The sequence below is a fragment of the Grammomys surdaster genome, unplaced genomic scaffold (assembly GCF_004785775.1).
Source record: "Grammomys surdaster isolate TR1022 unplaced genomic scaffold, NIH_TR_1.0 126158, whole genome shotgun sequence".
NCBI classification, from domain to species: Eukaryota; Metazoa; Chordata; class Mammalia; order Rodentia; family Muridae; genus Grammomys; species Grammomys surdaster.
In genome coordinates, this window is record NW_021620966.1 from 6617687 (window position 1) to 6639066 (window position 21380).

General features: G+C 36.4%; 1 pseudogene; it reads right to left on the bottom strand.

The window, feature by feature from the left end:
- Positions 1–204: 204 nt before the first annotated feature.
- On the bottom strand, positions 205–13613 carry LOC114612333 (annotated as a pseudogene).
- Positions 13614–21380: the final 7767 nt, after the last annotated feature.

The following is a 21380-nucleotide window of genomic DNA, read 5'->3' on the forward strand; positions in this document are numbered from 1 at the left end:
AGTGTGATCCTCACATTTCAAGGAAAAAGAAAGAGAGGGAAAAGCCATGGCATAGGGTTGTTTAAATGTCCTACATATATTCCAGTATTCAGACATACACAGCACACATATTTATAAAGAAACAAAAAATAAATTAAAAATATAATATGGAGCATAACAAACACACTCAACTGATGGTTTCTTTACATGTCTTTAATTTGATTCTTACAATTTTGAGTCAGCATGGATTGCAGAAAATGGGTCTTCAGCAGAGTTACTAATGGAAAAGTGAGCTTTGCCATCACTGCCAACGTTTACTCTAAGTCCAGTGCAACCAGCATCGACTTTATCTCCAGAAATGACATCACAGTATGTGCCAGCAGGAAGACCAGTCTGTAAAGTTGTTGACAAAGCCCTGAAAAAAAAGTTAGTATTTAATCAAAATTCAATCCAGTCAAGTGCAGGAACATGTATTATATATTATCTATATAATAATAAATGTCCTAATCTTGTGCTATAGAACAATAAGAGCTCAGAGCTCAGTAAGAGAATCCAAACACCAAGACTTTGTCAACTGGAGCAAGCAAATTCTTTATACCAAAGGCATTATTTTAAATGTGTGTTAGTTTCGTGGCCTGTAGTGACCAGACAGAGAAACACAGAAAACAAATAAAAGCTCAATAGTAAAGTCCTCCTATGAGGACTTTCATTATTCTCATTCAGTCCTCTGCTGGACTTACACTCTGATGATTCTTTTTAATTTTAATAGCATTAATGATTCACAACTTCAATTATATGATACCACAAATAATTTTTCTAGAATTAAACATAATCTAGCATTTCTATGGATCCATACAAGTTTGTAGTAGAAAAGTATCTAGCATTAAGTAATTCTAGTTCTCTTAAATAACTAACCATGTGTTCTTCAAAAAAAGAAAAATGACACATATTTCAATTATTTCCTTGTAGCCAATAAAATATGCTTTATGGAATCGTATTCTCAACCTGATCGAAAGCTGATTTTGATTGAGACACTTAACTGGCTCCCAAAGAGATTATCTCTCTTTCTCTCATTTTTTTGTGTTTTCTTTTTTTTTTTGTGACAGGGTTTCTCTGTGGAGCACTGGCTGTCCTGGAACTCACTCTGTAGACCAGGCTGGCCTCGAACTCAGAAATCCGTCTGACTTTGCTTCCCAAGTGCTGGAATAAAAGGCGTGCGCCACCACCACCTGGCAAGAGATTCTCTGATCTAGAATTCTGTTTTGTTTTGTTTTATCTTGTTTTTTTGTTTGTTTGTTTGTAAGACAGGGTCTCTCTATTTAGCCATGGCTGAACTGAAACTCACTATGAAGATCAAGGTGCCCTGAAATATCCAAAAATTTGTGTGCTTCTGCCTTTCCTTTACTAAAATGAAAGGCTGTGAGCACCATTTTTGGTATCTGATCTAGAGTACTACAAATGAAGGAACCATAAAGGAACACTCAGAAGTACTACAGGTGAATAAATAATATTGAGGATTTTTAAAGCAGAGTAAGCAATTTTTTTCACTATTTCTTTTTTTTGAAATCAATTATTTATTTAAATTAACATATATGCATTAATTAATCAAACAGAAAACACAACACATGATGATAACTCAGTGAATCATGTACCATTTACATGGTTATGGGCCCATAAAGTGTTACTGGAACTAAATTTTTTTTTTCTCAAATCGTGATTAATTCACACATGGGTTATAAACACAGAAAGGCTGGATGTGGGGAAGGGAATCACACTGGAGTGTGGGTGTTCAGGGGGAATACAGATATCTTCAGAACCAGATATCAGCTAGGTGAAGGTTCAGGGGACAATTCACTATGACTCTGCCTATGACTCGCTTGTTCTTATCTAAGTTGGTATTGTCTGCCCAGGCTACCTATTTACAAGGTCTATGACTACTCAGGCTTATAAATTTCCACAAAAGCTGCCGTTTGACATTAGCTTATAGCCATCTGTTTCAATGTTTTTCCACTGAAACCCAAGACTTGGTGTTAGTATACATGTATGACAGGCCTATTGCTGATTTTAGGCCTATGGCTGATTTTAGGCCTACAGTGTGTAAGCAGGGCTGCCCCTGACATCCCCTCCCTTCTCTAAGTATAGAAGGGCTGTGGCAATTCTAAACTTGTGAAGGCGTGGATAGAGGCCTGACCTCCAATATTTGAAGGGGACATTGTAATGGCTCCAGTCCCCCTGTCATTGTCCAGTGAGGCATGAGGGCCATACCCGTCCCGATGTCTTTTTCCTGGAGAGGGGATACTTTTGACATCAACCCCTATGCAGTCAGGCTTGGCCCTCAGGGAACCCAAAGAGATATTTTTATCTTTCATTTATATTCCCTTGCAGTGCTTAGCCTCACAGTCTAAGCAAGAATTCAGATCACCTGTGAGAGAGGGTTCTGGGTGACCCCTCTCTGCTTGGTCTAGGGGCAGAAGTCCCCCCTTTTAGGTTGGGTGGAGATGGGTTTTGGAAACACCCTGTATAAAGTAACAACCTCATCTTGAGTCTTGTGGTCCTCCATAGCTAACTTATGATAATGTATCTGAGTAGGTTTTGCTACCAAATTATTTATCTGTTGTATCACAGAGCTAGTCTGCATATTTGAGGGCCAGGGACCAGCAGAAAAAAGCAAAAAGAACCCAAATAATGGTCCCAAGATGGGAGGAAATAGGGTTGACAACATTGGAGAGGCTGAAAACCAATTCTTGTACCAGCATTCATCTGTCTCTTTCTCTCTCTGATTTTTCTTAGGGTCTTCACTACCTATTTCATGCACTCTTTAACCCTCCTTGTCTTGTCTATGTAAAGGCAACCTTCTTCTTTGAGGGTTGTACACAGTCAAGAGCTGTATACAGCCTTTTCTATTGTACTAGAGTAAATCAAGTCCAATAAGGATCTTTGCGATTTTTGGATGTCTCTTCAGACAGCAGAACAAGGGATTTCTTCAGATTAGTGATGTCAATCTCTAGCTGTTTGATCTTCTTGTCAGTGGCCTTTCGAAGGTCTGAGTAGTATAAATTCGGAGGCCAGCATCTGGATTAGAACTTCTAACAGCAGACATCATGGGTGATTCATTTTTACCTGGAAAGGAAAAAAAGAAGGGGATTCTCAGGGAGATTTCTCTTCCCTGGATGTAAATTGTTATTCATCGTATTTATGGTTGGGCCTGGCTTTGTGGGGGTATCTATTTATTTCATTAATCTTTTTGGCAGCCGGTTAGCTGTGCCTTCTGTGGTATCAGACAGGCATATCAATCCTCAGCTCCATAAGGGAACTGGGTCTGGGCCATTCCCTTTAAGGGTAAGAGGGTTCTTCCCCATATCTGTGGCAAAGTTTTGTTGGTCTTGGTGGTGCCAGATGCAGTCAGCAGCAGATTTGCCATGAGCTTTCAGCTTTAGAGAGATAAAAGTGAACAAGGCACGATGGAGTACATTTCAGGGGAACTCCTTCTGAGGGGGTACTGTTCCCCCTCTTTTGTTTTTAAAGCCAGTTTTTCAGAGTTCTTGTAAAATCAGGGCAGAAGTGCCAACAGTCGCTCCTTCCACACTCAGAGAGTCATTAAGACCCTATTTTAGGATATATAAATCTATATTAATAATCTTTTGTCAATGGACTGTTATAGCACCACTGACAACTAACCAGACTACATAATATATAAATTAGTAATAGCTTTTTCTACTTTTTGTGAGATTACCTCTCTTTTGTCAATTAACTGTTGAGGAAAATTAGGATTTACCTCTCTCTTGAGAATATTGAACAGAGACTTAAATTCTTTTGTGGAGAGCTTATAAACCAGATGCAAGTGCACATATGACTTAAAAATATTTAAGACACAGAGCAGAGAATTGAAGACTCTGTAAAATGGATAAATGTATACGTGATAATCACAGGTACTGGGGAAAGTACTCTAGGCCAAATAAGGCACAGTGTTTTATAATGGTAAGATGTATGTTTACTATTTATGCTTTGTAAAATGTATCAAATGAGCCTATGATTTGATTATATGCTACTGTCATTATATTCTATGATTAAAGATCAAAAAGGAAAATTTTATTAACACAAAGGAAAAATAGGAAAGCAGAAATCATAATATTCTTATGTACATTGGCTATTTATTTGTGGCTTAAATTCTTTTCCTAAAGGATATTTCATGTATGAAAAAAATCTAAATGAACAAGAAAAGAAGAAAAGCATTTTGGAGTCTAATATTATACAATCCTTCTTAAATCACTATCCACTTACCAGTTATCATTGTTAAAGACAATGAATCCTTTGTTTCCTCTGCCAAAAGCTACTTAGTTGCTGCAATTATCCCACCAGTTTGCAAAAGGCTGACCATTGACTACATTTCTGAAGGCAACCATGTTCCTAAAAACAAAAAATCGAGTAAAATGTTTATTTCAACATTTTAACAGTTTAAAATAAAAGGGTAAACTTTCTTATTAGACAAGATCTAATGGGGACCTTCCCACCTTATTTGACACCACCGATGTTGACAGACCCAACCATTGCCACAAGTGGTGTCTGGGTTAATGGTTACTTCTTTTGTTGCTCCATTGTTATTAGGTGGTCCCATGCAGTCAATCTGATCCTTAATTATTGAAAGAATTAGGGCATTTGAATGCTTGTAGCTTCCTGATTCTTTGCACTACACAAAACCAAAACCACACCCACTGTGCTAATTCTGCCTCTGCATTGTCTAGTTTTTAATCTAATTCCTTCACTGTTTTTACAGACTTTCACTAGTTCTTAACTTTTGTGGAAACTCACATTCTCTAAAAACATATTTAAAACATCAGAAACAATTTTTAAAACTCTCATTCTCTCCTCAGTACCACTAAAATATCTTCACTGTGACTGAAACAAGACAATTAGAGTCAGAAAACCTAAAATTAAAAAACAGACTCCTGTTACTACCTGAAATATTTCCATCATTATAATTACATGCATGTACCTCAGTTTATCCATAAAAGGAAGAGGTTGTCCCTGATAAGATAAAAGTTAAAAACAACAATGAAAACGCTTTTAATATACCAATTTCTAAGTTACTATTAATTGATGTCTTGCTAATTGCTTGTAAAATGTGATAATATATTCTGATTTTATTGTTCACCAAGATATAAATTAGCATCTTTTGTTGGCAAAATATTTGAATATATTTGGGAAAAAATCTCATTCTGCTTATTAAAGCACTTTAAAAAGAGAATGAATTTCAATATAGAACAAGGGATTCTTATCTTGAAAGGAAACAAAAAATATTTCTCAGATTTATATAGAAGTGATATTTCTATTTTTATATTTGATGTGTCTCTATAGGGCTATCTACAATCCACTGAGAAGAGAAATTTCCCATAGGTGATCAGATATATTATAGTCTCATTGTCTAGATTAGTTTCAAATTGTTTAAACTTATGAAACAAACAAACAAGTACATACAGGATATACTTCAAAGCATCCATAGATTTCTCCCACAGATCATTGTTCTCAGATTCTTATAAACTTTTATTTATTATAATTTCCTTAATTATACTCCAGTAAGAAGCCTTCTAGTTTCACAGAAAAAATAAAAGTATTTTCAAAGGATGATATTTATCATACAAAGGGCAGAAAGAATTTAGAATTCCCTTTAGTATTAACAGTTATAATTCTTGCCAAACCTATGAATCAGGGCTTCACCAGGCATAACTGTTTTCACTATGTATTTTGTTATTATTTTAACTATTTCATTTTCACAATCAGGTACTTTCCAATGTCCTTACTTTAGAAGACTGTAGTGAATAAACAATAATAAGTATCAGATGTTATAACTGCACCTGAAATTGAAACAGATCCACTTTCTTTTCTACATTAAAATATGCTTAAGACAACTCTAAGGCTTATTTTCCATTCTCGATATTTCTTTCCCAATGGTAACTTGACATTACTCTTGTAAATCTATAAGGATGAGCCAACATAAATCCAACATTCATTTTATACATTCTGAAAGTTTCAAAAATAGTGTTAAAGCAGAAGTATATAACGCTTTACTGTCATTGAAGGCAGGCTTCACAGCATCAAAGAATGTTGTCCTACCTAGCATCCCAGAATGTCAGAATGGATGCTCCTCCAACACCATGTCCTCGCTGATTTACATGGTTGTCCACAAACACAAGGGCCCTGTCCGAAGGCATCAAACCCCAACCTTCTCCCCAGTTCCTAAATTAAGATAAAATAAAATATTATTCTTTCATACTACTTAGCATAAAATAATTTATGGCATCCTCTATTATATTATCTAAATACATGATAATTTCATAAGATGCCTATCTTTCATATATATTTTTTCTATGATACTACTCATTGGAATTTTATCTACATTTAGATTTTACTATAAGACCTTCTTGTTCCTAAATTGTTTTATTTATATTTTTTATTGTATTATAATATTATGGACTTGAGAATTAAGATATTCAAGTTACATAGTATAGAATGGAAGCTTGAATTCATAACTGCAGTGTTAAATTACAAAGTTTAAAAAGTTTTTCAATTAATTCTCTAGTGCAGTATAAGGAAAGTCCATAGAGTGATCACTTTATAGGGATCACTTCTGAGTATAACTATTTTTGTAATACTAATGTAAATTTAGTAGACCTTGAACAAATGTTCTTAGAATCTATTGGACTCATCACAAATGGACAGAAATCACTAAGCAATGCTTTTGATTTCCAGTACTACCTGGTGATTGATCTCCAGATTGAAAAGGATGAATAAATGAAGTTTAAGGAACAATTACCCTGAGCAGTAATCAACAACTTCATAGTTGTACAAATTAGAATATTTGAAGATATATCTTATTGATGTCAAATAACAACAAATGTATGATAGATCAAATGATGAAATGGTATATATTTACTCTAAATACGACATCTTCTGACCGTCCCACTTGCGGATAACTGTGCCAAGTTTTGCACCATACTTGAATTCTGTCACGAGGCCATTTCCAAAGTACTCACTACTTTTAACTGCCTCACCACCCAGATCGATGACCTAGGAGAGACATTGGGGCAAGTGTCATCTTAAGTACATCTTTAAAACATATTATTGAAATATAATGCTTTTAGAAATATTTAAGAGGGTTCTGTTATTTGAAATGTTACTAACGGTTTTTTGTCTACCAATATTCTGATGTTTTTCATAAAATACATGTCACAATATTAAAAGAATTAAGGCAATTATATTATAAGCTTAATTATAAAAGGGCTACATTTTATCCTCCAGGATGACTGCCAGAAAAAAAATTCATTAGTTCACAATAAGTTAATACTTGCTGTCTTGTCAACATTAGAAGCACTTATAAAACTCATTAAATCTTCCAAGAAAATTAGAGATAGAATGGCATCATCCTTAGTGCACTTCATGTGACATTATTGCTAAAGAAATTGAGAGTAAAAGCATCATGATTTTTCTGTATTGTTAAACAGTGTCTGAGAATTTAATGGCTCTGTAAATGAAGTTAGTACTGTCTTGAAACATGCTATGATAAAGAACTAAGTATGCTATTACTGATTAACAGCATTCCAATTTTTAATGACAGAATGATGACTCTATACATGACTGAGTTATAACCTACTTTATTAATTATAAGCTTAGAGAAATCTGCTATATCTTATCCAGCTTGCAAAATGATGACATTTAAAGAAACGCTCATGGACTTTCAAACTTAGGCAAAGAACTGTAGTAAACCAAGGAAAGCTGAGAACAGGGAGTCTTCCTGAGGGAAGAACACAACAGCTATATTCAGGAAACATGCATGAATGTTATGTATGTATGTATGTATGTATGTATATGTCTGTGTGTATGTATTTATATATATACATAGTATGTAAATATGTGTTATATACATACATATACATACAAATATGCACACACACATACTCAAATACATATGCACATTGCACATTTTCATGTAATTAGAGTACACAAAAAATAAAAGTCATGAACTTGAAGGAAGATACGGAAGTATTTGTAGGTAGAAAAGGGTAGGGAGAAACGTTGTAATTAAAGTATAATCCAAAAATAAAAAAAATATATATATAATATTCTACCTCTTGAAAAATGAAAGGTCTGCTTCCTCGAGGGAACCATTTTGTATTTAGATTATGTAGTCTTCTCAAAACTTCCTTTATGTCTCCAGGCCACATGTGCTTAGCAGCATCAATCCTGAACCCTGCTACACCGATGTCAATAAGATGGTTCATGTAGTCAGCCACCTTGGTCTGAACATATTCTTTATCAAGTGCAAGATCCAGAAGACCAGACAGACAACAATTTCTGACCTATTGGGGAAAACATGATTGATTTATAAAAAGGTACTTCTGCCAGAGAATTTAATTCATCATTCAGTCACTCACCCATTGGTGAGATCTAATTTCATATGGGTTTTATTCAGTACATAGGATGTATTGCAATGTTAGCGTGGACTCTGACTCTAAAATACATTCTGTTGTAAATACAGAGGATCCAGAGATTAAAATAGCTGAGCATTTTAGTTGGTCCATTCTCTTTCCTCTTTCTTCTTTGTTTTCTCCACCACTTCTTTCTTCTTATTCCCCCTCTCTCACTCTCTTTTTTTCTCCCTCTCTTACTCTTCCTTTGATTTTGTCCTTTACTTCATATTTTAAATTTATTTTACAGATTTCAAAAATTCCAAGACAAGAATTTGGTCATATTAGGTACACTGCTCCAAAATTGAGAATGCCACATACTGCTTGAATTTATTTTTATATATGATTTATGTTTATAATATTTTCTATTTTTATCATATTTATGTAATTGATAAAACCAAGGTCTTAATTTTTTCACACAATATTGCTAGAGAGAATCCCCACATTTATCCTAAACTTTGCTGTATCCTTACAAAATAACATAATAAAAATACAGGACATTTCTCAATTTCTATTTTTCAGCATTGTGTCTTTGTACCACCATTTTCTGTGGAATCTAAATGAAATGTCCAATGGCATTTCATACATTTCTGTGCATATGTAGAAGAATAGATATTTCCCTATTTCTACCACCATTTTTCTCTTTACCACATGAGCATTTTGGTAGTTATTAACTTCCCCATCACACTTATTATCATTAAAATCCCAAGCAGAGTATGGAACCGCTGGGAATTCCCGGTTATGAGCATTGTAGTAACTTCCACAGGTACTGCTTGTTCCAGCACCACCTGCTGAACTGCACATGTGATTAATGACAGCATCCACGTAATTACGAACCTTAAAAGAAAAGTGCATACTTAGTAAGATATGATAGCTTATTTACGTAATCTTGTAGAAACCTATCAATAGTATGACATTACTTCCCATCCTATAAACATGCAATTCTGTTGTTTAGCAATCAGCAGAAATTATAGAAGAATATTACAGAGATACTCCTGATATTCTACAGTAAATACAAAGGTGCCACAACTACCAAACTTTTCTTTTCTCAGAAAGGTTTTGTGTGAAATGAAGTTGTGTTCTAGAGTCACTAGTCTTGATTAGAATACTGTAAAATGTGTGATCAGCAGCTTTGTAGATACCCACCTAAACACTGCAGCCTGTGTGCTTTTCAGGAGTTCCACACAGACTAAGGGCACAAGTGAGAATTTCACCCATATACACACACCAGCTGGAGCAACCACGCTGCACAGATGACATAGGTACTATCTCCCTTCTCACATCCCCAAAACTCCTCGTTCCTTCTGGCCCACTTCCCCACCCTAACCAGAGCAGTGGCCTGATACCCACCCAAAAGCTACAGCCTGTGAGCTTGCCAAGAGGTCAAGAAGTCCACAGAATCCACAAGAAGTCCACTGTAATGAGGGGGACAGGAGGCTTGTTATAACCAGAGACACAGGAGGCCCACTCTAACCATAGACAACACTGCATGTTTCCAAGGATATCAGCCCTAATTCAGGTCACAGAGCTCTACCTGCCTACAAGGAGACCTGTTTCAATTAGAGACACCCAGACCAGTTAATGTCAGAGAGATCCAGATGGCCAGAGGCAAGCACAAAATCATGAGACACAGAACCCAATGAATTTTGTACCATCAAATCCCAGTTCTCCAACCACAGTAAGACCTGACTACCCTAACAGGCATGAAAAGCAAGATAGTGACCTAAAAGCCCATCTCATGAAGATGATAGAGGCCTTTAAGAAGGATATAAAGAACTCTCTTGAAGAAGTATAGCAAAGCACAGGCTAACAGGTAGAAACCCTTTAAGAAAAAACAAATACCTAAAAGAAGTAAAGGAAAATACAATCAAGGAGGTGAAGGAATTGAACAAAACTGTTCAATAACTAAAAATGAAAATAGAAACAATAAAGAAAACACAAATGGAGGGAATTCAAGCGAAGAACAACTTAGGAAGGATATCAGGAGCTACAGATACAAACATACAAAAAGAATACAAGAGATAGGAGAGAGAATCTCAAGGATAGAAGATACCATAGAAAATATTGACACATTGATCAAAGAAAATACAATGGGTAAAAAGTTTCTAAACCAAACATTCAGGACACAATGAAAAGATCAAATCTAACAATAATAGGAATAGAAGAAGGTGAAGAATCCCAATCAAAGGATCCCAGAAAACATCTTCAACAAAATCTGTTTCTTTCTTTTAAAAAAAAAAGTTACTTCCCTAACCTAAAGAAAGAGATGGCCATAAATGTACATGAAGCCTACAGAACACTAAATAGATTGGACCAGAGAAGAAAATCCCCTCATCACATAATAATCAAAACATTAAATTCATAGAACAAAGAAAAATATTAAAAGGTGTAAGGGAAAAAGGCTAAGTAATATATAAAGGCAGACCTTTCAGAATTACGCCAGAGTTCTCAACAGAGACTCTTAAGCCGGAAGATACTGGACAGATGTCATGCAGACTAAAAGAAGGCAAATGACCGCCCAGGCTATAAAACCAGCAAAACTCACAATCATCGTAGATGGAGAAACCAAGATCTTCCATGACAAAACTAAATTTAAACACCTTTCTACTAATATAGCCCTATAGCTGGTACTGGAATGAAATCTCCAACACAAGGAAGGTAACTACACCAAGGAAAACCCAAGAAACTAAACAGATCAGAACAAAACCAAAAGAGAGAATAATACACACATAATACCACCTCTAGCAACAAAAATAAAATAAGGTAACAATCATCTGTTTTTACCGTCTCTCAACATCAATGGAGTAAATTCCCCTATAAAAAAGACACAAGCTAACAGACTGGATACACAAGCAGGACCCAGCATTTTGCTGCATACAAGAAACACACCTCAGTGACAGAGGCAAACACTACCTCATAGTAAAAGGCTGGAAAAAAGCTTTCAAAGGAAATGGTCCCAAGAAACAAGCTGGAGTTGCCATTCTAATATCCAATAAAATAGACTTCAATAAAAGTTATCAGCGAAATGTGGAAGGACACTTCATATTCATCAAAGGAAAAACCAACAAGAGAAAGTCTTAATTCTTAAAATCTATGTCCCAAATGCAAGGGCACTCACACTTGTAAGAGAAACTTTAATAAAGCCGAAAAATACACATTGAACCTCACACAGTAATATTCCACTCTCATCAATGGACAGGTCATTGAAACAGAAAGTAAACAGACACAGTGAAACTAACACAAGTTATAAGTCAAACAGATTTAATAGAACATTTCACCCCAAAATAAGAGAATACACTTTCTCAGCACCAGGCCAGGCTCCCATCTGAAAGCACATAAGATAGCGTTGTAGTGTCAGGCCTTGGTTCAACCCCTGAGATGGATCCCAAGTTGGGCTGGTTATTGGACCTCCTTTCCCTTAGTCTCTACTCCATTTTTGTCCCTGCAGTTCTTTTAGACATGAACTACTCTAGGTCAGGAATTTGGACTGTGGGTAAGTAACCCTATCCCTCCACTTGAGTTCCTGTCTATCTACTGGAACCTGGCATGGCTGTCCTCAGAGAGGCCATACCAGCAACTGACTGAGACAGAAGCAGATACTTACACGCAACCATTGGACTGAAGTCAGGACCTCCCTGGTTGAATTACGGGAAGGATTCAACAAGTTGAAAGGGTCAGGAAATTGAACAAAAATATGTAGGAGTGGGGATGAGGAACGGGGGATAGACACTGGAGAGTCCCAGATACCAGGGAAACATGAGGCTCCCAGGACCCAATGGGGATGACCTTAGCTGTAATACAGAGAAGGGGGAGATAGAACCTATTGAGACTACCTCCAGTAGATAGGCACAGCCCATGGTTGAGGGGTGGGACCACCCACCCATCTCAAAGTTTTTAACCCTGAAATGTTCCTGTTCAAAGAAACAACAGGGACAAAATAAAATGGAACAGAGACTGAAAGAAGGGCCAACTGGGGACTGCCCCACCTGGGGATCCATCATGCCTGCAAACACCAAACCCAACACTGTTGCCATGGTCAAGAGGTGCTTTCTGAGAGGAACCTAGTGTGGCAGTTCCTTGGGAGGTCCAGCCAGCAACTGATCTATGCAGATGTGGGGGCTTCTTGGAACCAACCATCAGACTGAACTCAGGAAACCTTATAGTGGAGCTGGCGGAAGGGCTGGAGAAGTCGAGTCGGATTGCAACCCCATTAGAAGATCAACATAGGCTGGCCTGACTACCCAGTTCTCCCAGAGTCTAGAATACCAACCAAGGAGGGTGCCTGAAGGGATCCATGGCTCCAGATACATATGTAGCAAAGGATGGCCTTGCATGACAGCAGTGGGAGGGGAGGCCATTGGTCCAAGGGAGGTTTGATCCCCCAGCATTGGGGAGTGCTAGAGTGGTATGGCAGGAGAATTCTGATACAGGCAAATGGGAAGGTGAAGGACAGATGTGGCATGATGGGTTAGTGGAGGGATAACTGGGAATTGGGATATAATGGGATGTGAAGTGGTGGAGAGGATAACCAGGAAGTGGAATATCATTCAATATTACATATTACATCATTTTCAATGATGGAATGATTAATTTAAAAAAAAGAAGTTGATAGGGAGAGTGACCCCATAGGAAGACCAGCAGTCTCAACTAACCCAGACCCTAGGGAGCTCCCAGAGATACAGTTACCAACTAGGACCATGCATGGGCTAGTCTGAGGCCCCTGACACTTATGTAGCAGAGAACTACCTGGTCTGGCCTCAATGTGCTTAATCCTGGAGAGCCTTGAGGCCCCATGGAAGGGTGAGGTCAAAGAGCAGCACTCTTTCAGAGGCAAGGAGGAAGAGGAATGGGATGAGAAACTGTGGGAGGGTGGATTGAGGAGGGGTGAATCACATGAATGTAAATAAATAAAATAATTTAAATTAGAGAGGGGTGGGTGAGAGGAGAGAATACTATATACATGAGCACAGTAAGTACTGCATTTAATTTGTGAACTAATCTTACCTGCACCCCTCCAAATCCTTTAGGAGCTAAGAATCTCTCACATTCCTTGGCAATATCAACCCAGCGCCACTCAAACAGTTGGACAATAGCAGTCCTCCCATTTGTAGTGTGTTGCTCATATTGAGCCCAGCAGAACCCAATGAGGGAAAGCTGCAGGATGAACTTCATTTTGCTTTGAAGTTGTCAGTGTTCTTTCTAGCGTCTATTTATATTTCTGGAAAATGTACATTTCCAAACTAATTGCTCGTGAGTAAATATTTAGAGTATAAGCAATAATTTGAAAGTGATTAGCAGCAATGATGTACACAACTGGAGGATATTCAGAAACTCACATGGAAAATAAACTCAATGCTTTGTAATGTCAACTATTATTGGATTGATATTAGCTCTTATTTGCTATGTCCTCCATCAGTACAAGTCGAATTACAACTAAAATCAAACATATGAGTTTCCGTCTTTAAATCTTTGTATTCTACCAATCCAAAGAGCAATGGGATAATCAATTTTTCTCTTTTTGCTCCCTAACTTAGTTTTTTTTCAATATTTTCACTGAGTTTTAAGAAGCTGCTAAGATTTATGGCATGTACCTCCTCTCTCTAGTACTAGAATAAAGAAAAATTATGATTTTGTGCAAGCCAGTAGTTTATATGTTACCTAAATAAATAAATAATAATTAATTAAAATAACAAATAAATGAATAAATAAACAATATATTAAGTGAAAGAATTAAATTTAAATACCTCTAGATTAGAGAAATATGTATTTATATTTCAGCAGTCTATAGACTGACTTCTGAGTGCTCATAGTAGTCTGAAAAATGATAAAAATTTCAAAAACAGCGTATGCTCATATCACAGTGAAAAAGCACAAGTATCATGAAAAACAAGACAATATGTCTCCTCTAAATTCTACCAATATTAAAGTTAACAATCCCAGACACAATGACTTAACTGAAATTACACACAAATAATTTGAAAGAAAATAATATCTATGCTGAAATAAATGAATAAAATCTTGAGCATTTTCCAAGAGAATACAGGGCAATGCTAAATAAGATATGAGTAGAACTGAAAAATAGCAAAACAAAATTCAATAAGGAAATAGAAATACTGAAGTTCACAAACTAAAGTGATACTACAAAGGAAACTTTTAATTAAGTCAAATAAATAACGTAGTCATTGAGTAAACTACTAGCAATAGAATAAACCACCAGCATGAGAGAAAATAGGGTCTTGCTCACAAGGTGTATGGAATTACTTATCCAGCTAAGGAGAAAAATGGATTTAACAAATTACTGAGTATATTATGTAAGATCTACGGAGAAACTTAAAAACACCAAATTATTGAACTAATGACAAAGAAGAAGAATGATGTTCAAAAAACCCAAAAACCAAGAAATATTTTCAATATGATCACAACAAAATTCTTCTAAATCTAGGATACACCTATCCAGGTAAAAGAGACAGATATATGATATACAAAAAAAAAAAATAGGCCAGATCAGAAAGTTTCCCAATGTTGTCTTATAGTTAATTTCATCTTCTGAGTTACATTCAAGCATACTCTCTTGGGCCTTACATGTTGTTTGTCTTTTTGGGTCTGTGTATTTTAACTGGTTTATCCTGTACTTTATGGTTAATACTCACTTATAGGTGAGTAAATACCATGCATGTCCATTTGAGCCTCGGTTACCTAACTCAGGATGCTATTTTTAGTTTCATCCATTTACCTGCAAATTTTACGATCTTCTTGTTTTTAAAAACTGAATAGTATTTATTTGTGTAAATGAATCATATTTTCTATACGTTCATTTGAGGGACATCTGGGTTGCTCCCAGTTTCTGGTTATTACAGATAAGCTTCTATGAACATAGTTGAGAAAGTGTCCTTGTGGGATGGTGGAGCATATTTTTAGCATATGCTTAGGAGTGGGACTTAGGGTAAAACTATTCCCAATTTTCTTAGAAACCACCAAATTGATTTCCTGAGGGGTTGTACAACTTTGCACTCCCACCAGCAATGACAAGTGTTCATTGTCCTCCTCATCCTTGCCAGCATGTGTTCTCTCTTGGGTTTTTGATCTTAGGCATTCTGATGGGTGTAAGGTGGAATCTCAGAGAGATTTAATTTGCCTTTTCCTGATGACTAATCAATTTGAATATTTCTCTTTTTAAAATTTTTTCTTTATTTCTTTTATTAATCATTTTATTCATTTACATTTCAAATGATATGCCCCTCCCAAGGTCACCCATTCACCAACCACCCCCATCCCCTACCATTTATCTCCTCCATTTTACCTCTATATGGGTGCTTTTCCATCCATTCACCCACTCTTGCCTCACCCCTCTAGCATTCCCCTATGCTGGGGCATCAAGCATCCCTACCCTCCCATTGATGTCAGATAAGACCATTCTCTGCTACATATGTATCTGGAGTCCTGGATACTCCATGCATACTCTTTGGTTGGTAATTTAGTCCCTGGGAGCTCTGGGTGGTCCAGTTAGCTGATACTGTTCTTCTTATGGGCTTGGAATCCCCTTCAGCTCCTTCAGTCCCTCCTCTAGGTCTTCCATTGTGGTTCCTGGGCTCAGTCTGATGGTTGGCAGTAAGTATCTGCATCTCTATTGGTCACGTGCTTGGTAGAACCTCTCAGAGAACAAACATATCAGGTTCCTGTCAGCAAGTGCTTCTTGGCCTCAGCAATAGTGTAGGTGTTTGGTGTCTGCTGGTGGGATGGATTCTAGGTTTAAAATTTAGAGATGTGTGGTTAGGCCATCACTCAGCTAGGGGCTGTGCCTATCTACTCGAGGTACTCTCTATAGGTTGTATCTCCCCTTTGTTTGGTATTTTGGCTAAAGTCATCGACATTGGCTCCTGGGAGCCTCTTACTTCCCTGAAGTCTGGGATTTTCTAGTGGCTACCTCAGTTCCCCATCCTCCTCTGCTACATGTTTCTATTCAATTTCCTGATCTGTACTTCTCTCCTGTTCCTTCCAATACCTATTTCTGCCCTCCTTTTCCCCTCCCCCTTCTCTCTCCTTCCCTGGTCCCTCCTTCCCTCTAGTCCCTATGATTATTTTGTTCAACGTTCTAGGTAGGATTGAAGCACCTACACTTTAATCTTCCAGTGTTTCTCAGGCATTTGAGATTCCTCCATTGGAAATTCTCTGTTTAGTTCTGTACCCCATTTTTAAAATTGGGTTATTTGGATTATTGGTGTCTACCATCTTGAGCTCTTATATATTTTAGATCTTAGCCCTCTGTCAGATGTAGGGTTAGTGAATATCCTTTCCAAATCTGTAGATTGCTCTTTAGTCTTACTGAAAATGACCTCCTTATGGAAGTTTTCTTTTTTCTATTTTATGTTTTGCTTCTTTGTAAAAAAATTTAGTATCCATGAGTGTGAGGGTTATTTCTGAGCCCTTGTTTCGATTCCATTGATCCATCTGTCTGCTTCTATATCAATTTTATGCAGTTTTTTATTACTCTTATTCTGGAGTTCAGCCTGAAGTCAGAGATGGCAAAACCTCAAGTTTTTTTTTTTCATTGCACAGGATTGTTTTAGCTATAATGATTACTTTTGTTTTCTATATGAAGTTGAAAATACTTCTTTCAAGGTTTGCAAAGAATTGTGCTAGAATCTGGATGAAGATTCTAGCACCAAATCTGTATATTGCTTTTGGCAAGATGACCATTTTTATTATGGCAATAATTCTACTGATCCATGAGCGTAGAAGATAGTTCCATCTTCTGATATTTTCTTCAGTTTGTTTCTTTAGAGACTTTACATTCTTTTTGTCTTATTTATTTATTCATGTATTTACACTCCAGATTTTTATTCCCCCATCCACCCTCCGACTGTTCTACACCCTGTACCTCCAACCCACTCCTCTGTCTCCAAGAGGCTATTCCCACTCCCCATTCCCCACCCAACCTGATCTCTAAACTCCCTGGGATTTCCAGTCTCTTGAGGGTTAGATGAATCATTTCTGACTGAACATAGACTCACCAGATGTCCCATGACAGAAGAACAGATACAGAAAATGTGGTTCATTTACACAATGAAATACTACTCAGCTATTAGGAATGAGGACATCCTGGGTTTTGTAGGCAAATGGATAGAACTAGAAAATATACAGCAGAGATTTAACATTCTTATCATATATGTTTTTCACTTGCTTGGTTAAAGTTACATCAAGGTATTTCATATTACTTGTGATTGTTGAATATGGTATTGGTTTCCTAATACCTTTTTAACATGTATATTATTAGTATAAAGGATGGGAAATGACTTAATTTTTAGATAATTTTGTATCCAGTCACTTTGCTGAAAGTATTTATCAGTGTTAGGAGTTCTCTGGTAGAATTCTTTTGATGACTTATGTATAATATCATATTATCTGCAGTAGTGATACTTTAATTTTTTACTTTCCAATTTGTGTCTCTTTGATCTCCTTTAGACTTATTACTCTAGTTAGGACTTAATACTATGTTGAAGAGATAGGAAGACAGTCCACAGTCTAGATTTGTCTCTGATTTTATTGGAATTGTTTTAAGTTTCTCTCCATTTAATTTGATTTTGGTTATTACTTTCCTGTATATTGACTTTATTGTTTTTAATTATGGTCCTTGTATTCATGATCACTCCAAGATTTTTAAGATGAAGGGGTGTTGGATTTTTGTTAGTGTTTTCAGCATCCAATGAGATGATCATCTGGCTTTCTTTCTTCCTTTCTTTCTTTCTTCTTTTCTTTCTTCTTTTCTTTCTTTCTTTCTTTCTTTCTTTCTTTCTTCTTTTCTTTCTTTCTTTCTTTGTTTTTATCCTTCATTTTTTGTTTATATGTTGGATATTTTGAGAGATTTTTGTATGTTGAACCATCCCTTCATCTGTGAAAGGAAGCCTATTCAGTCATGCTGGATTATGTTTTCCGTGTGTTCTTAGATTTGGTTTGTAGTATTTTATTGGGTATGTTTGCATCAATGTTCAAAAGGAAAATTAGTTTTAAGTGCACTTTGTTGAGTCTGTGTCTGCTCTGGGTATCATCGTGACTATGGCCTCAGAATGAGCTTGTCAATGTTCCTCCTATTTCTATTTTGTTAAATCCTTTAAGGAGTATTTGCATTAGATCTTTATTGAAAGTTTGGTAGAAAACTGCATTGAAACCGTGTTGCTCTGGTTGGTTGTTGTTGTTGTTATTTGAGTTGGGAGTTTTTTTAAATGACTGCTCCTATTTCCTTGGGGATTATAGGACTATTTATATAGTTTACACGATCTTTAACTTTGATAAGTGGTATCTGTCTACAAAATCATCCATTTCATTTAGATTTTCAAATTTTGTCAAATACAGGCTTTTGAAAAAAGACCTAATGATTCTTTGAAGATCTTCAGTGTCTGTTGTTATGCCTCCTCTTTCATTTCTGATTCTGTTAACTTGGATACTGTCTTTGCATCTTTTATTTAAATTGGCTAGGGGTTTGTTTATGTTGTTGATTTTCGGAAGCAATCAGCTCTTGCTTTTGTTCTTTCATTTTACTTTTGTCTTTGTTTCTAATTTATTTCAGCCCTGGGTTTGATTCTTTCCTTTTTTCTACCCCTTTAGGTGTGGTTACTTTGTTATTTCTCTAAAGCTTTCAGGTGTACTTTTAAATTGCTATTATAAGAATTCTCTAATTTCTTTATAGAGGTACATAATGCTATGAACTTAGCACTGTTTTCATTATGTCCCATAACTTTAGGTATGCTCTGCCTTTATTTTCATTGAATTTTTAAAGTCTTTAATCTCTTTTTTATTTCTTCCCTGACTCTATATGTTGAGGTTTGCTTTGTGACCAACTATATGGTCAGTCTTGCAGAAAGTTCAATAAGATGCTGAGAATAAGGTATATTCTTTTCTGAATGAGTAAAATGTTCTGTAGTAGAGATCTGTTAGGTTCATTTGATTCATAATGTCTGTTAGTTTCATTATTTCCGTATTTAGTTTCTTTCTCAACTGCCTGTACGTCGATGAGAGTTGGATGTTGAAGCCTCACACTATTAACATGTAGGGTTTGATGTGTGATTTAAGTTTTAGTAATATTTCTTTTATGAATATGATTCTCCTTGCATGTAGGGCATAGATGTTCAAAATTGATGCATTATCTTGGTGAATTTTTCCTTTGTTGAGTATGAAGTTTCCTTCCCCATATCTTTTGATTAATTTTTGTTGAATGTCTATTTTATTAGGTATTTGAATGCCTGTTTAAGCTTATATCTTGAGCCCATTTTCTTGTAAAAACTCTCCATCTCTTTATTCTGAGGTAAAGTCTATCCTTCTTGCTGAGGTGTTTCTTGTATGAAGCAGAATGATGGATCCTGTTCATGCATCCACTCTCTTAGCTTGTGTCTTTTTATTGAGGAATTGAGTCCACTGATTTTGAGAGATATTAATGACCAATGAGTGTTAATTCCTTTAATTTTAATGTTGGTAGTGGTAGTGTGTGTGTATGTGTTTCTCTTTTGGTTTTGTTGGCGTAGAATTATTTATTGCTTGAGTTATCTTGGTGTAGTTACCTTCTTTGTGTTGAAGGCTTTCTTCTAATATCCTCTGTAGGGCTGAATTAATGGAAAGATATTGTTTAAATTTGGTTTTTCATAGAGTATCTTGTTTTCTCTGTCTGTGCTGATTGAAGGTTTTGCTGGGTATAGGAGCTTGGGTTGGCATCTGTAATGTCTTAGAAACTTTCAGACATCTACTCAGGCCCTTCTGGCTTTTAAAGTCTCTGTAGAAAAGTCTGGTGTATTTCTAATAGGTCTACCATTGTATGTTACTTGGCCTTTATCCCTTGTGTCTTTTAATATTTTTCTTTGTTTTATACATTTAGTGTTTTAATTATTTTATGGTGGGAGGATGTTCCTTCTTGGTCCATTCTAGTGATCCATAAGCTTCTTGTACATTTATAGGCATCTCTCTTTTTAGGTTAGGGAAATTTTCTATGATACTGTTGAAGATATTTTCTGGGCCTTTGAGTGGCAAGCTTCTCTTTCTTCTGTTCCTATTATTATGCTTGGTCTTGTCATTGTATCCCATATTTCTTGGATATTTTGTTTTAGAAATGTTTTAGATTTAACATTTTCTTTCACCAATGTATCAATTTCTCCTACCCTATTTTCCATATCCGAGATTCTCTCTTCTGTTTCTTATATTATGTTGGTGATGCTTGTGTCAGTAGTTCTGTTCTTTTTCTTAGGTTTTCCATATCCAGGTTTGCTACAGTTTATGTTTTCTTTATTACTTGTATATTAAATTTCAGGCCTTGAGCAAATATATTCATTTCCTTTGCCTGTTTGATTGTATTTTCCCTGTAGATCTTTATATGTGCTCATTCTTTTAGGGTATCTACATGTTTGATTATATTTTCTTATATTTCTTTAAGGGATTTTTTTCTGCTTCATCTTTGAAGGCCTCTATAATCTACCTACGATTAGATTTAAGGTCATTTTCTTACTCCTCAGGTGTGTTAAGATATCCATGGCTTGATGTCGTAGAATAGCTGGGTTGCTGTGGAGCCATATTCATCTGGCTTTTGTTGGTTACGTTCTAGCACTGACATTTAGTCATCTGGTTGGCCCTAGTGTTAGCAGTCTTGGTAGTCCCTAAGGGTAACAGGCCTCTAGGATTGCTGGTAGAGCTGGTTGCCATGGTGGCAGCAGGCTTCTAGAGATTCAAGCAGAGCTGGTGGTCAGTGATGGCTGGAGGCCTCTGGTTGTCCCAGGTGACAGCAGTCTTCCAGGGATGTAGGCAGAGCTATAGGCCAGAAATGGAGTGCTGAGTGAACACTGAGGAACTCCCTGCACCTGACCCCTCTGGGGTAAAGATCTGATCTGGTCATCCCTGATGACTGTATACCTCTGGCTTTTCAGGTAGAAGTGAGGACTAGAAGGTGGGGTACTGAGAAGA